Consider the following 16,463-nt stretch of genomic DNA (forward strand, 5'->3'; position numbering starts at 1 on the left):
TTATCTGGCGAAGAGAGGGCTTTGAGAGAGCAATCTGAGGAGCGGAGGAAATGGCACGACACAGGATTAGTGGCACAACAGGACGGTAAATTAAATGTTGGAGATGAAAGAATGGGGCTCTGACATGCATCAATAGAGAGCATTTGCTGCATTCTAATAACAGCAGCCGAGGAGAAATACCTGTAGAGATTAACCTCTGTGAGGAAGCAAGAGAGGGAGGAAAGTTTCACAATCACATCAATGACTTGGAGTGTCTTTTATCATGTGACAACACTTATTAGGGGAGCAAAGATAAGCTAAAATGCAACTTTTCTGTAAGTTCTGCTGAAGTGAAATTGTTAAAGCTAGCAATTAAAGCAAAATCACAGACACAGCTGCCAAGTGGAGCTACCTGGAACGGAGTCCTGCAAAAATAATCCAGGGGTTTAAAGTTGTTGTAACATTGCATGAGTGCTGTAGCGGTCCTTCGTGTTAATTTGGCTCTGTGGAGCCTCCTAATGTTCTGCTGAAAGGACAGCAGCTTTAAATCCGGTTGGGTAAAATAGTTTGGGTCTAAAAGTTTAATGTCACAAAAATACAAGTTGCAAAATGGTTTTCTTAGTAAAGCTAAACTCCAACTCTGACTCTAGCTTAGTTGACTGCAGGAATCCAAAGATTAGTCGGTAACTGGCACAGGGGGTTGTGTAAGTCATATGACAATAATTGGGTCAGAGATGGACATCATTGACCTTTTAAATATACAAATCCAGAGTGAAAAGTGAAAAAAAGTAATGATTGCCACAGAAAACCCAGTTTTTCTTATCAAGGAACAGATTTGTCATTTAAATTTTGCTATTAACCAAAACCTAAAGAACTCAGGCATTGTTTTTGACAAGAAAATGTCTCTTTAACCAAAAGGGATAACATCTCCAAAACTTTTAAAAGTCACTCGTGCAACATAATGTTTGTTACTCCAGCTGATCTTGTTGTGATGTCATCATCCCAAATACACAAGAATCAGAATGGGCTTTGCCAAAAACATTTTACTTCAATCCTGAAATGGGAATCTGTGCTTCATTGCCCAGATAGGTTTTCATTGTTAGTCATTAGCGAAAAAATGTACCACAATATAAGCAATTTGAGAGAAAATTTAAATTGTATAACTACTGTAAAGTTAACATAATAATATTAAAATGGACAAATAAAGAATTAATTGCCATGTGAAAACTCTAGCGTAATAGACTTTCAAGACCATCTATAATTGAAATCTGAGCAATGAAATGTTTCTTATTGTGACAACCACTTTTAACAAATGTAAACTTCCAAACAACTCAGTAAACATTCTGCTAAAATATGTTCAATTATGTATTCAAACTAAGATTTTTAAAGAACTGATGTGATTATTAGACTTTGTTAAAAGTTATTTCAAAAGTTTCAACCTTTACAAGCAGAAATCAATAAAACCATCCACATTTTAGACTTCATTAGCAGAAATCAACAAGCACAAACGTTCTCATTAGCGACAAGCAGTGAGTGACAGGTATTAGAGATGAAAAGTTGGGAAATTAAAAACCGAGATGAATAACAGCGATGGAGTTAGAAGAGAGGAATATGACGCGCGAGCGACAGCTGACGGGGGGAGGCGAGAGCGAGGAGGTCCTGAACACACGCAGCAATGATTCAATCAAAGAGTAGCTTTATCTAGGTTATTACTACACCGAAGCACGATGATGAAGAGGAGGTTTGCCTTAATCTTAGCCACAATGGGAGGGAACAAAGGCGTGCTTACAAGCACTATCAGCCACAAATATCAAATCAGCTCTGGCTGCACCTAATCCTGCCAGACAGCATTGTTGATTCAGTGAACCTGCGGTCACAATCTTATGAAGCTGCTGCACACACAAACTCTAACATACACATGTACACACATATTAAGATGTTTCACTTTCACAATGACGCTCTATGCAAGCCAAAGTACAGCATTAAGAACATTTCTTGTTTTTACAAGCGGACTATTGAACGCTGATCAGGCATAACATTATAACCACCTGCCAAATACCATATGGGTTTCTCTTTTGCTGCCAAAACAGCTTTAATCTGTCACAGAATACACTCTAGCAGACAATTAGGGACACATGTGTCAAACTCAAGGCCTGAGGGTCAAACCTGGCTCACCATCATAGCTTTTTATGTGGCCCTCCAAACTCCAGAGGGCAAATTACATGAATCAGTCCCTCCAGTATTTTGCTTTTCTGCAATCATGGAGATTCTCACAAAATCAACACATTTTTTGGCATAACTGTTAGTTTAAGCAAGTTTTCCACAACAATGGACAAAACTCTGGGTTTAAGTGATTATATCTTTTGCTCCCTCCATATATTCTCCATCAGATTCAACTCAGAACTCTCCAAAATTAAAACTTTACCTTTACTGAGAAGAAACATGAAAGGTTTTCTATAATCCTAAATCTTCAAGGGATATGAACAGGACTTGGCCGTATGGCATTCAATCTAATGATGGCTTGTTTGCTCAGAAAGTTATCGATTCACTAAATATCTTGCACTAAACACTCACTATTATGTTCTTTAACAGCATTTTATTGTTTAACCTCTTCACTGATATGCCTGTCAGGACTAACAATAGTTATCAGCTTCTGGCTGCATTAAAGTGCATTTATTTATTATATAAATGCATATTAATGCCAGTGGAAAATGTTCACTGGGTGCCCTTTGTGTGAACATGTGATTGTATCACTGCACCTCCTTCTATCTATACCCCTTGTTTAATATTAAGAGTTAATTAGTGTTTTTTTACTTCACCTGTCTTTGGTCATAATGTTGTGCCTGATTGATGTATTACCCTGACGAGATCCTCGAGAGGCTTCATGACCCATCTACCCTCTGCAAGCCTTCGTCCTTGGGGTCCCAGCAGCAGCACTGGGAACGTCCTTGCTCAGGATGACACTTGACTGAGGGAAGAGGACAGTGGCAACTTCATTATCCGCCAATAACAGGCTAATTATTGTGTTTGTTAGCAACAAATCAGAGCACAACAGACTGCATGTCCCTGTCCTGTTTTGAGCATCTTAATTACTTACCCCCCCTCATCACCACCCTTTTCTCTGTTGCCACTGCTGCTGTTGTTATTTTGCATATAAAAGGCACCAGCTAATTGTCTACCCTATAAATATTCGGCATGCAATTAGCGTCCTGGCCTGCCTCTGCGTTGTGTTATCACCTCGCCGTTTGGTGCGTGGTGACGACCGCACACTCAATTCCTCTGTATCTAATGGGAGTTTGATAGCAGCATGGAACCTTTGTTTTTAAGAACAAACAGCAGCAAGCGCCTTCCTGTTGTCTCACTCTTTAGATTTTGCTTTGAGGAAAGAACAATTCAAAAGCATCAGCAAGAGAGCAGGAGAACGTTAATGCCACACAGATTATACCTGTGGAAGGTGAGTGTTGGAGGGTTATCAAAGAATGGTCTGAAATGATCAGATTCTTAACAACTTTGAGTGAAAAGGGAAAAAAAGAAGCAGAAATAGTTTAACACTCTTCTCTGCCTCGCAGGGGATAGTTGTCTGAGTTCAGCAGCAGGGGTGGGAAAGGTAAGAGAGGCTGCATGGTTGATTGGGGTTATATTACAGCTGCTAAAGGGCAAATGCGAACTTCTTTTATCTCCCTTCAGGTTCACTGTCCTCGTAGATATGAGCCCTGTCATCCTGTTCTCACTTCCCTGCAGAGAGTTTCCCACATCTTAAGATTCCCACTAGACAGGGCCGTGGCACCCTGCGAAAAAGAGCCAAAACATTGAGCTCAGCATCAGGCTGAGGAGAGTGGAACTACAGTTAAGGAAGCACTGGCACCTTACAGAGACAGGAAGCTGAGCAAGTGGCAAAAGGCAAGAATCCAAATCAAAATGGACTCAAAGAAAGGTCAACATTGTGTAAGTGAAGTGTACCAGAAGAGAATTGGTAGAAAACACGAAAGATAGAAATTTGTATACAGTTCCTTGCAAAGATATTCATTTTGTCACAATAAAATCACAAACGTCAGCGAAAAAAAAGTTCATTTGTCAAGTGGATGGAAAATGTTGTGTGGTTTTCAATATTCTTTGAAGCATGCGTGCATTCAGCCCCACAGTCATCAATGCTTTGACTGACATCTCCACCAGATTTATAGAGGCTAAAATATTGGCCCTTCTTTACGTCAAGCTAAGTTAGATTAGACCAAGAGGATCCATTCAATCTGATATTGAATTATTGGTGTGGATAGTGACTTTTGAGTCTTGCCACAAAATTCTTAATTGGATTCTGTGATGATTGTATTTAATGGTATCAAATTACAAAGTGTTGCATGTGTGAATAATAATTTGTGAAGGCATTGTGTGCCTTCTAGAAAATGTTATTGGAAACAAGGTTAAAGTCAGATGAAGTGAACCAGGTGGAGATTTAAAAGGGTCAACGGGGGTAGGTGGAGAAAAACTAAGACTGACCCCAGTCTGTGTGAAGAGGCTGACTGGAGCCTGAATGCTTGTTAGAGGCAAAATCCTGAGTGTTCCTAATTGGTCCAGCCTGGACCAGGCAGTCTTAGAGAGAAAGAGGGCAGTCAGTCTCAAGATCTGCCTTTGGAAAGGGCTGGGTGGAGGGGGAGCAGGAGTTACTGGTGAATGGGGGGCTTTCCAAGTCACATGAAAGTTTGTGGGGATGAATGTACCATAATTAGATTAATAAGAAGCTTAATTTATCGCAGCAGAGGATATCAGTGGCTCCACGTTAGAGGCAGGCCAGGAGATTAGCCCCAATCGGCGTTTCCAAAACACGATTAGCCCCCCGACACAAAGACCGGGCTCTTTCGCAGGTTCCTACCACAAGGGCCGGGATTAGAGAAACATGTTGAATAATCAGCAGTGCCCCGCGTGCTCCGTTAAAGTCGGCACCTCATCCAGGGGTGTGGTGCAACCGTCCACAGCCCACTCACAGCACTTATCGGCTAGAGTATTTTGAAACCCGTAAAAGTCTAGAACAACTACACCAACTCCAAGATGGTCCGACCTGCCGGTGTGGTTTAATTTTCATCTAGTTGCATTTGTTCATGTCAAGTCAAGTCCAGTGAACACTGGTTTACTGGGCTTGACCACTAAGTCATCCAGGTCTGACGAGAGTCCCCAGGAATAGGCAGCTTGATGGCTAAATGACTGTCCCACCCTGAATACCAGTAAAGACCTCAGCATATGCTTGCTCCAGTTCAAGCCACCAGACTTATGCGTCATGAATACAGGGCTCTTACTAAGCCTCAGATCCCTTGATCCTCTACATCCTCCACATCCGGCCTCTTGTTTGAGAAAAAAGAAATCCCGATGGGCCCAGAGCCAACATTTTTCCAGAGTATCCCATCTAAAGAAGAGAGGCTGCCACTGTTAGTAAGCTCCTAAAACAACATCTGCTGAGATGTCACATCTGATTTTTTTTTTTAATGGAGAAGAAACCAACAGTTTCAGATCACCTAAAGTTAAACATTAAGTGAGCATAGCCGCCTCAAAGCTGCATTGAACAGTTACAACTAATGAATTAAAGAAAACATTTATAATTCCCTCATCTGTCAATGTCACTTTGTGGGGATGACAAGTCCTATTTACCCTTGAGCTGCCAGCAAACTTTTGTACTCCCTGCTGTTGTGCCACCACTGTAGCCCAATTATCCTGCATGACTATGCACCACCATGCATTGGTGATAATGTGTGCAGAGTCAACATGTCCTACAGACACAGCTCACTGGAAGAGGTTAGACCAGCAAACCAGAGCAAACTCCGCCATGTAGACCACTACAGCAGAACGCAAACCAGGATGGATTCGTGTTTGCAGGTGTGTGCTTGTAGGCTGATTACACACTTTGTACAATGTGGAACCACTTGTATGTATTTTTGGATAATTCGGACCAAACCCTATAGCTTAAAAGGGAAGAAAAGGTAAATATGTCTGGAAAAATATGTAATTTTGACATTAAGATGAAAAACAGCAGCACTTCATCAGGTTGTTTTCTTGGGTCACAAACAATATGTTTATTTTTGACACAAGACTTGAGCAAAGATGGAGTTTTTTTGTAGCTAATGATGCTTTGTAGAATCAGTGTCATGCCGCAGGGTTTCAGTCAGGGCTCTCAATAGACGTCAACGATACTTAACCAATACATATGTTGTGGAAGACAATGTAAAAACTATGGCTCTGCTGCAGGAACCACCTGTCCTAGATCTGCTAATCATTTTTCTGTAAAGGAGTTGATTATGGAAACTCCAAATGGAGCATGATGGAGAGACATTACTATCAAAGGAGTCCCACTGACTCTGTAACATGCTAAGCTGGTTTGGCTTCAAGGGAAATGAATGGTGCTGCTCCCCTCTCAAGTGCTCTTTGATCTCCTACACCAGGAGGAAGATTTTTTCTCTCAATATCATCCAGACAGGAGAAATGCACTCTGGCTTCACTATGCATAAGGAATGGTATACATCTTACCTATACGATGTTAAATTAATATAAACACAAGCACTGTCAGTCAAATTAAGTCATATTTTAAGTCATTATTCAAGAACAGGTTCTAGTCATGTCACCTTTTATCCTTCCTTTGAACTTAACCTATTCAGGTACAACATGGAGATGTGGGCCAAGGCACATTTCATACCGGGAAAATGTTTTCTACCTTATTTGATGATAAGGTAGGAAACTATGAGGAGATTTTGTGAAATCTCCTCATAGTCTACAGTAAGGAAATATGGTTACATGACTAATCGTTAATATCTACCGGCAGGAGGCTGGTTTGGTTTGATCAGTGATTCTAATTTGTGATAATCTATACTCTGACAATAAAACACAATTAAAATAAATTGTAACTGATATGTTTAATTATATACCTGCATGTGAATAATTTATTTAAATGCTTCAAACTGCAAAGCCAACTAATACACCATGGCTTAAGCATGTAGGCACAAAGTGATTTGACTACAGTAACAACATGGAAGCAAGAATGGACAAAATTGCAACATGGGCATGTATCTATCATCCTTTATATTAAATCCTAGTTTTCACAAGTTTGTTACCCCAAACTCATCAAGACTTCTTTTGAAACTTTTGAGACTGAAATAATTATTTTTACTGCTTCATTTTTTATGGTACCAGTTTGCATTGAGCCAAGGAGGCTTTTAAGAAGTCATCTGATGAAATGCAAGATTAATGAAAGTAAACATATTCTCTAGAAATTCATTTGTTTTATGTCTGGGATCCGCCGCAAAATGACATCATTTCATCTCAGGGAAAAATCTTAGCGAGTGTAGAACAGGTGATGTCACTCCGAAGGGAGCAGGTGCTCGATAGCATTCCTCTTTCAAGAAAACATCAAAGCTTTGCCTCACAAGGTAAGGACATTGCTTCTTTCAACCATTCTTAGAGAAATCAAGAGCTTCAACGAGAGCGGGTCAATTCATACAAAGTAAGAAAAAAGTCTAGAAAGTTCCAGGTTCATCTCTTAAAGAGGATTAAATGAGATTAAATTGCCACCAGTGCAGATCTCATGCAGGAACAGCAGCAGGAGGGTTAAGACATTAACAATTTCTAGGACAGATTATGATTTTGCTAGAATTTCCTCGATTATAAAAGAAAAGGTAAACTCTGCAATGAGTTTTGCATCATGCAAATAGTGAAGCATCCCAAGATCATTCATGTTTAGGGTTGCCTCTTGTCAGTGGCTCCAAACTTACTAAAAATGCTGCCACGAATAAAAAAAAAAAAATGGAGCTAAGACGACTTTGCCCAACAATCCAGGCGATCAACAACACTTGTTCTAGCAAGATGGAGATCATGGGAAAAGATATTTAGCATGCAGTGCCTCAAGGATCAAAACACTAAACTTTCAGGGAAATAACCAGGAAATGTAATCCCAGTGAGATAACATTGGCACTTTGGATAAACATTAAGTCTTTCTTAATAAAAACCTTTAAAACTTGTGAAATGTTTTTTTTATTTATTTAGCATACCAAGAAGCAGTAAAACTTGCAAGAAGAAAATTTATATTAGTTCTAATACTCTGTGCTCTCTGCTTGTTAGATAGCATCTGTTTCACTCTTGTTTTGTGAAGCTGTTGTTGAACGAGGGAAAAACAAGCAAACACTGGGCTTGATCAGGACATGTGCACGTCCTGCTCCGCTCTGCTAGCTTCCGTGTTCAGCTAACCTTCGCCATGCTCCAAATTAAAAACCCCGGCCATCAGGCAGACAGCTGGCTGCCTCCCCTTGGGGATGCCAATTAAGTTTGTAAAACATTTAGACAACAAAACTGTACAAGAGAGAAAAAAAACCCCACAGAGGCGTCCGTCCCCACAACTCCCAGCAGTCCTTACTATAACCTCCCCTGCTCCCCCATCTGCAGCAGCCTCCAGATACACCACCTCCAAGCAGAAATCAGGCCCAAGAGATCTACAAATATGTTCAGAGAAATACATGAATACCAAATCAAAGTCATTGATTTTGTCATGCTAATGTGTTGTTATAGCAAATTAGGCGATGATGTTTTATTAATATGTTGGCATAAAATTCATCAGATACTAGCTGGCAGCTCAGCCTTTTCCTAAGGAGTCTGGCAGCAGCACTAGACCACTGCATTGCTGAAACGAGCTGGAACATTTCAAATCTACCAAACTAAAACTGAAGAGTGTCGCTTCAAACTTTAACACAGCGTCTGATCAGGGGTCCAACATGGCAAACCAAGGTTCTGGCCTTAGGGGGTGAAGCTGGGTGGGGATTAGAATAATACCTAAGTAGCTTTCTGAAAATTGAACCCTTGAGTGAGAAAGGGATACGGTGGCCTTAGGCACAGAGTGTGACCCACGCTCTCATGTTGGATGCTTACACGGAGACTTGTTGTGTGCTCATCCAGACGGCCCCCTCCATCGTTGTGTCGGTTTGACATCTATGACGTGACAGATTGAGCGACAGCGTGAGTAACTAATTGAGACAGGATGTAAGAAAGATCCTTGAAGCTTTGAGTAAGTCAAAGAGTGAGTATGTTGTCTCCCAGCACTCCCAGCCCACTCAAACACAAAACCTTAACCTGCCCAGGGCATCTCTATCAGTGTTAACTAGCTTAGCAATTATTAATTTGGTCTAAGAAAGTTGCTTCCTGTGGTTCTTATTGAAGACAAAGCTGTTAAACCAAAAAGGGAAAGTTTCTAAGTAGAAAATTTGAAAATAAGATGGAAATGTTGTCTTGGGAATCTGAACTCATTTAATATCCAGCTGAGGACGTTCAAACTTGCTTTACCGTAGCTTCTTTTTAAGTAATACTGTATAATACTGAGTCGAAAATTATCCATTCCCTTGACTGATTTGGGTTTAAAATCATTTTTTACTCTTATCATTATGTGCTTTGTTACTGGAAGTAAAATGAACATTTTGGAGTTGTCCAACAAGAGTTCTCACTTGAATATGATAGGGAATCTGCGGAACTAAAGATTAGGGTGATGCCAAAGACACCCTCCAATCTCAAAGACTTGGAGCTTATTTTACTTAATAAATCATCATAATTCCTGTGGAAACATACAAAAAATATGGTCCGTAAAAAATAGTCTAGAAAACAAACACTGAATATTGAGAAGGGTGTAAATAATTTTCAACATTGTTGTTATTTATTTTGTCCTTTACATTGTTTTTTTATCTTCCAGGAGATATCTGTCCCATTTTGCTATACTCAATGTCTTTGTTGATAAGAATGTAAATTAACTCAATCTAAATCTGCCTGAGGTGTGAATAATTGTGAACTCAACTATAAGAGTGGCATTCAATTAAGTCATCAGTTATTAACTATGTGTGGTGTAGCATGTAGGCAGCACATATGATTGACAGCGCTAAGACCCTCCTCCTGGCTCTGATTGGTTGTTTTTGATGGGGAGCTGTGTATTCATGTCATTAGGATCACAGAGAGGAGCCAGAGGAGCTCGCCTTCTTGTTTGTCTCATATTGTACTGTAACATACACAGTGACAGTTTTAACATATATTTATAGAAATTACATACTGCAGCTTTAGCATGGATCGAGCCTTCATTATGTGAGATATCACTGGAGACACACAGGTTTCATCTCCTAGGTGTTAACTGTGCGAAGGAGCCAGGAATTAATCTGGGAACGACTTTCAACAGACTGTGTGCTGATTCCCTGTCCACACTTTGAATGAGCTAGGAAAAGCTGGGATTGTCGACACGAATTGTGAAATGTGCAGTTAATTATGTTCAGTTTTATGTTTTCTTTTCTAATCGGAACATATTGTTGAGATGGCCAGGGCGCCTTATCGCTCTTAACCTTGTATCAGTGCCGTAACCCCCTTCTCATTTCTTGCCCTCCAACTATTTAAATATGATTTTAACATAATAACAGGACTTTTAGCATCTTAGTGACTGCACCTTCTCCCAGAATCAGCTCAACTAATGGGATCTAATCTATACAATAATGGACATTAATATATATGCAAATCAGCTGCTGCTATATCTCTTCCGGGGGAGACAGTGCAAGTTTGCATACTCTTGTGTAGTTTCTGTCACGCGTGTCACTCAGTTTGTTAATTACTGTTAACATTGCTAAAATGCAAATATGCAGTTTTACAAAATACTGTAGCACTTGATTTCTTCAGTAATAATGTTCTGAGGAGAACAAGCCCCCTGCTCCCTTGAAGGTCCATCAGGCTGGGGGTTGTGTGGGGGGATTTAAAGCGTTGGGGGTTGAGGTTGTAGGTCGGCTGTTCAAAGCCACTCTGTGCATTGTTGGGCAGTAGAGGATTAGGTCTCTCCAGGCTGCAGAATTTGCTTTCTAATTAAAAAGGATAAGATGTAGAAAAATAGTGAGGGGGCATTACTACTGTAGAAAAGAAAAGGGGGGAGGAAAAGTGCATTTCTGAAAAGAGGGGGTAGAAGGTTGTAGTGTCACCAGCAGTGCTTGATCACAAGACTTGGGAGAGTTACCAAGCTCCGTCTCTGAATCTCTTCAAGCATTTTTGTTCTGTGAAGTTGAGCCATGTAATTACTCCAACTCCTCTGAATCTAAAAACTTTTTAATGGCAGCTTTTCTTTTCGTGCCATTATAACCAAAGAAGTTTATTACTTGGTTGCTTTCTAATGTATGTTTTTGCATGGTTTAATAAAACAATATTTTACATTGAAATATATTGAGCTTTTCTTTTCAGTTTTTTACTGTAAAACGTAAGGTTAAGTGGATCCTTACTGTACTTTGAGATTTAATAAAGGAATCATTATAAAGTGCAGTGATAAAAAAAAAACCAATAACTAAATGAATGAAACTGTGAATTAAGAAAAAAATGAGGCAAACAAGATGTAAAATATTTTAAAAATCTCAGAAAAGGCTATGGAGAGACCAGAATGTGAAACAAGCATGAACACAAAGAGGCAAATAACTAAAATGAAGTTTTAAGAAATGCTTACTGGTGGCTACTTTCCGATTGAATGGTTTTATGAGGACATCTAAATAATAACTACTGGATATGTGGTGTTTTGACTTAATAAGTGGTTAGTTTAGTGAAGCAGGAATTGGATGCATTTCCACATTATTCAAACATCTAATTTGAGCCACTTAAAGGTATAATGTTGAACCCGGGTGGTGTGCTCTGAGACCCAGCATGTGTTTTTTTTTAACTCCTTCACTCCATCGTCTACCCCTCCTTTTTTCTGTGCTGCTGTTTTGTTACCTTGTCCTCCAGCTGGGATCCAGCTCTCCACAGGCTCCTTCCACACTGCTCTTCAGCCTCTGCTTCCCTGAACCCTGGGAGGTTAACGACATGCCAACGAGATGCCACTGGAGGACAAGCCCTTCACTGTCCTCCCCATTAACAGCAAACACAAGCTCTACAGATTCATGCTTGATCAATCTCCTTCAAATAGGCCAGCTGAAACTGAGCTTATTTCTTGTTAGTGTCTGATTTGATACCACCACCATTACGTTTTTTTTTTTTTCTTTTTTTAACCAGGCTCCATGCAGTTCTCACCTTTTACTCCCAGGTAATCCGATCCTATTTGGAGTGTGTGACGAGAGCCATTCTCCATCACCTCACTGATCAAGAGCTCCCCCGTAAAGCAGACCCAAGGATGATCAGGTGAAGATTTGGGAAGAGGAGGGAGTGGGGCTTGTAGTGAAAGAATCTCCAGTGAGCCAAGGCGAAGATTAAACGGCAGCTAACCACCAGGTCCTCCACCTCCCGCCTCAACTGCCCCTTTCTTCCCTCTGTGGTAACCTGAGGGGGAGCACCAGCGAGGGAAGAGCAGGGGAAGGCCAGCAGCACAGTGGTGGCTGAGCCATCTTGTCATCATAGCAGGACAAGCATTTTCAACCGTGTCCTCCGTACCCTCCCATCTTATTCTAGACACTGTGCTGCCCTCCACTGAAACCCATCAAAACCTCTCTGCTTGGCCCCCATCCCCACCCCTTGTTGGAAGAGTGCTCTCTGCTGGTGTCTTTTCTCTTTTAAAGGGCAGAGATGAGTCCCGGGCTCTGCGGTCTTTTCAGGCGTCCAAATTAATTTGCGTCTGGTCAGCAGCGTAAGCAGCACGGGGCTATTTGATGAGGGTGTAGGGCAATGACATGCACTGGCAGTCATGCCTTGATCTCTTGCTTTCTTTCCTTGTCACTTTCCCCCTCACCTCTATGCCAGATTCATGCCAGTCTTATCTGCATGGGTGCACCTCAAAACAAATCATACACCACTTAGTGGTCCAACTGAGAAACAATTCTTACAGGGTTCATATTTTTCGCATTTCATTAGGATTTTAAAGGAATAGACCAACATAAAGTAGTCTATAATTGTGAAGTGAAATCTGTGAAGATCATTTTACAAGACCTACCACAGATTCTCAATTTGATTTATGTCTGGACTTTAACTAGACCATTATAGCGCATATGAAGGCTCTTTACCTAAACCGTTCCCTAATAGCGTTTCCTTTAAGTTTAGGGTAAACATCTGACCCGATTTCATGTCTCACACATTTTTTTCCAGGGTTATCCTGTACTTAACTCCATCCACCTTCAAAGTAGCTCTGCTTCCTTGCCCCTGCTGAAGAAAAGCATCCCCATGTTTTACCAGAGGATTTCTTTTTTTTTTTTCTTTGCCACTCATGACCCTTTGCATGCTCACTAAAAAGTTCAGTTTTAGTCCTGCCTGATCAGAGCACCATGGTCTTAATTACATCTCCTATATGGCTTCTGGCAAACTGTGAGCATGTTTTCTTAAACCACTGTCTAAAAGTATTTTTTCCCATCTCTTTTACTAAGGTGAGATTTATGATGTCTATGACCAATAGCTGTGCTGTTAACTCCAGTAACAACATGCCAACGAGCCTGAGCTGTGGTCGCTCCTGCAGAGTTACCACCAGGTTATTGGATGCTTCTTTGTTTGCTGCTCCTCTTGCAGAGCAACAAAACAAACAGCAGATATCTCCTCATTCATGTCTCGGTGGGTTTCCAGTTTTCCCATGCTCTTTTCATCTACAGATGATCAATTGAACACTGAGATATTCGGAACTTGAGATATTGCTGTATAACTCCACTTTGCTCTAAACGTTCTCCTCCCTGTCTGCCTGTTGTCTTCCTTGGTGTTCGTGATGATGTCATTTCTTCACTAATGTTCTCTAGCAAACCTTTTGGAACCTTATATGCTATAATTTTACTACATTCCTCGTGCTTATATTACAATTAGGCAATTTTATTTAAGCACATGAGAGTAAAAGGGACCGATTGAGAATTTATGCCACACTTTTTAGATTTCTGCTTGCAGAAAGAAAAAAAAACACACTTCACAGTTAATCGATGGTTTACATTGATTTATAACATTGAATCCCAATATAATACACTGATGTCTGTGGATGTAACATAAATGTTGTTTTTTTTTTGTTTTTTGTTTTTTTTGCTCACATCTTGTCCTGGAAACAAACAAAAGAAAATTGCCAACCATGAAATGTATTGTTCTAAATAAGGATGCACTTAAATGAGCCATTTCTGAAAATCCCCACTGCTAGTTTTCTGATCAATACCTTGAGAACAGATCCGTTTCATAATAATGAACAGGCAAAGGACATCTACAAAACACCACTCCCTTCGTTCCACTAATGGATGTCAGAGTGAACTTCATGCAATTTGACATGCATTTGAAGTTGTGATCCAAAAAGAAGAGCACTGTTAATGCCTAATTAGCACCATTAAATAATAAAGCAACTTAGACTAATAATTACTGCATGTAGCCATTCTACTACTCTCGCTGACAATTAACCTTCCTCAACTGGTGAGTTACAACTCGAGCAAATCCTGTTATCAGCAAATATAGCACATGGCACGCACGCATACGCGCTTCAAACAGCACTCAAGGAAATCTGTGTCGTGTTAACGGTCGGAAAGCAGAGCAACAAAACAAACAGCAGATATCCCCTCTCAGTAAACACCATCCATCCCCTCATATACAGTGTCTTACTGGTGGCTTAGAGGGGGTGGGCAACCAACTTTAGTTGCTTGTTGTGAATGTCATCAAACTACTTGCGTTTACGCCAGCTTAATATTTCCGTGACGACGTCTCTTTAAACACACAACTAAGAACTCGGGGGGGTATCAGTCCAGTTCCTATTCAGGGTGTAGTTTTTAGCTGTCTGTCACATTTTTAGATAGCAAAGAGAGTTGCTGGTGTTTAAGAGACATGCAGCAGTGCTGGAGAACATCACAAAGGTCTCTTCTGACCAATGTTCAATGACAGTCCTGATCAGGTCTGTGATATTAAATCACTGGAGCCAAAAACAAGATTACCTTTGAGACAAAACAAAGGTGAAAAGGTTCTGGACTGAGCATTCTCTCAAAATCTCTCTCCCTCATCCCAGTTTGGCATCACTTGGCTCAATGCCCACTCACATTGTGTGGACGGCCTTGCCACTGTTGCCATGGGGATGTGTGGACCTGCACAGGCCTTGAAGGCAGAACGGCCTGATGGTGAGGTGGGGGTTATCGTCAGCAGCAGACCACTTCGGGCCGTCATCCAGAGGCCTGAGCGCAGGGGAAGCAACCCCCTCTCATCCCTGCAGGGCTTCTCTCCCGGGGGGACACTGCCGCTGTTTCAAACTCAACCGAGGATATGAGACGGCGCTTCGGTGTGTTCGCTGGGGGTCAGCTGCCTGACTCCCATAAGCCTGGGACAGACGGGGTGGGCTTGAGTTGGAAGGGGCCAGGAGAGGCTAGCTGGACGGTAGCCCAGCACGGTGACTGCCTGTCTGCCCAGGCGCTGGGCCACACTGCCACTCCTCGCTGGGCTCGTGCCCCTGCTCTTGGGTTTCAAAGAGATGTGATTGGGGGGAAGGGGGGACTGGCTTTCCCTCGTCTTTACAGGATCCCAAAGACTCCCCTCCACCATCACCTCAAACAGTTTCTTACTCCCACTCTATCTCCCAGCCCCCCAAATGCTCCTCCAACAGCTTTTCTGCTTCAGCCGTGAACCCTCTCACACTGTGCCATTCCCACCACTGTTTACTTACATTTTGGAGAAGAAAGGGATAAGGTTGAGCTGCTGCACTGCACCCATCTGCCCCATGTCTTTCCATGCTGTGGACCATGATGCTGCAGCATGGCTCTCTGGGTGCCATAAAGACTTTGGCAAGTGGGCTGAGGCCTTCGACCGAGCCTCCCTTTGTACTCTGTGCCTCACACCGATGCCCACCATCTGATTGCAAAACTCACACATCAATATTCTGGGTTAGACATGAGAAGGAAGCAGGGCAGATGCATTAGAAGTCAAATTTGTTCTTTCAGAACGTTGATGAGGTGGAGAAAGATCCGAGTCAGAATTGGTGCCACGGTGTCTGTGAGGCCACCAGCTACTGGCGCATCATCAGTAAGTATCCTGCGAACCTAAAATGACACTGACAGGCTGCGTTTCACTTGGCTGAGGCCTGTGTTCCTCCTGCTCTCTGTCTAGGTTGCTCTCTTCATTGCTCGCTGCATGACATTTCTCTGGCAGGTCCTCTGGTGAAATTCTTCCCCTCCTGGTCTCAGCATTCCCGCGGCCCTCCTCCCCGCCTGGGCAGAGTACAGTGGCTCGGGTAGGGTGGGACGTTGCCCCCGCCTCCTCTCCAAAGCAGGTCCAGAGCTACAGCCTCTACAGCAACCCTCAACACATTCCTGTAGCCACTAACCAGTCCCCCCAGCAACCAGGAGAGAGGTGAAGGAATGAGAGAGGAAGGCTGAGTGGCTGTTTTTATTTAACCAGCTGGAGTCCTATACTGCTTAAGATCACAACAAACTCTGACAACAAACTCTGACAGAAAGTTGTCATTCACACAGTCTCCACTGTTTTACTTTTTTTATTATTTCTTTTTACTCTTTGAAAATGAGTTAATGTGATATAACACATGAAAGAGAACAATGGTGTCCCTTAATATTCTAACGAGCTAACAACAGCAAACTTGTATG

At 41.7% G+C, this 16,463-nt stretch overlaps 1 long non-coding RNA gene across 1 annotated transcript; it reads left to right on the top strand.

Moving 5' to 3' along the window:
* Positions 1 to 211: 211 nt before the first annotated feature.
* Positions 212 to 12,657, top strand: LOC106948471 (uncharacterized). The gene is made up of 3 exons (XR_001425181.1): positions 212 to 223; positions 7,327 to 7,333; positions 12,177 to 12,657. It is a non-coding gene; the product is annotated as an uncharacterized LOC106948471 (long non-coding RNA).
* Positions 12,658 to 16,463: the final 3,806 nt, after the last annotated feature.

Source organism: Poecilia latipinna, unplaced genomic scaffold (assembly GCF_001443285.1).
Source record: "Poecilia latipinna isolate Pla-1442-1.1 unplaced genomic scaffold, P_latipinna-1.0 Scaffold290, whole genome shotgun sequence".
Classification (NCBI taxonomy): Eukaryota; Metazoa; Chordata; class Actinopteri; order Cyprinodontiformes; family Poeciliidae; genus Poecilia; species Poecilia latipinna.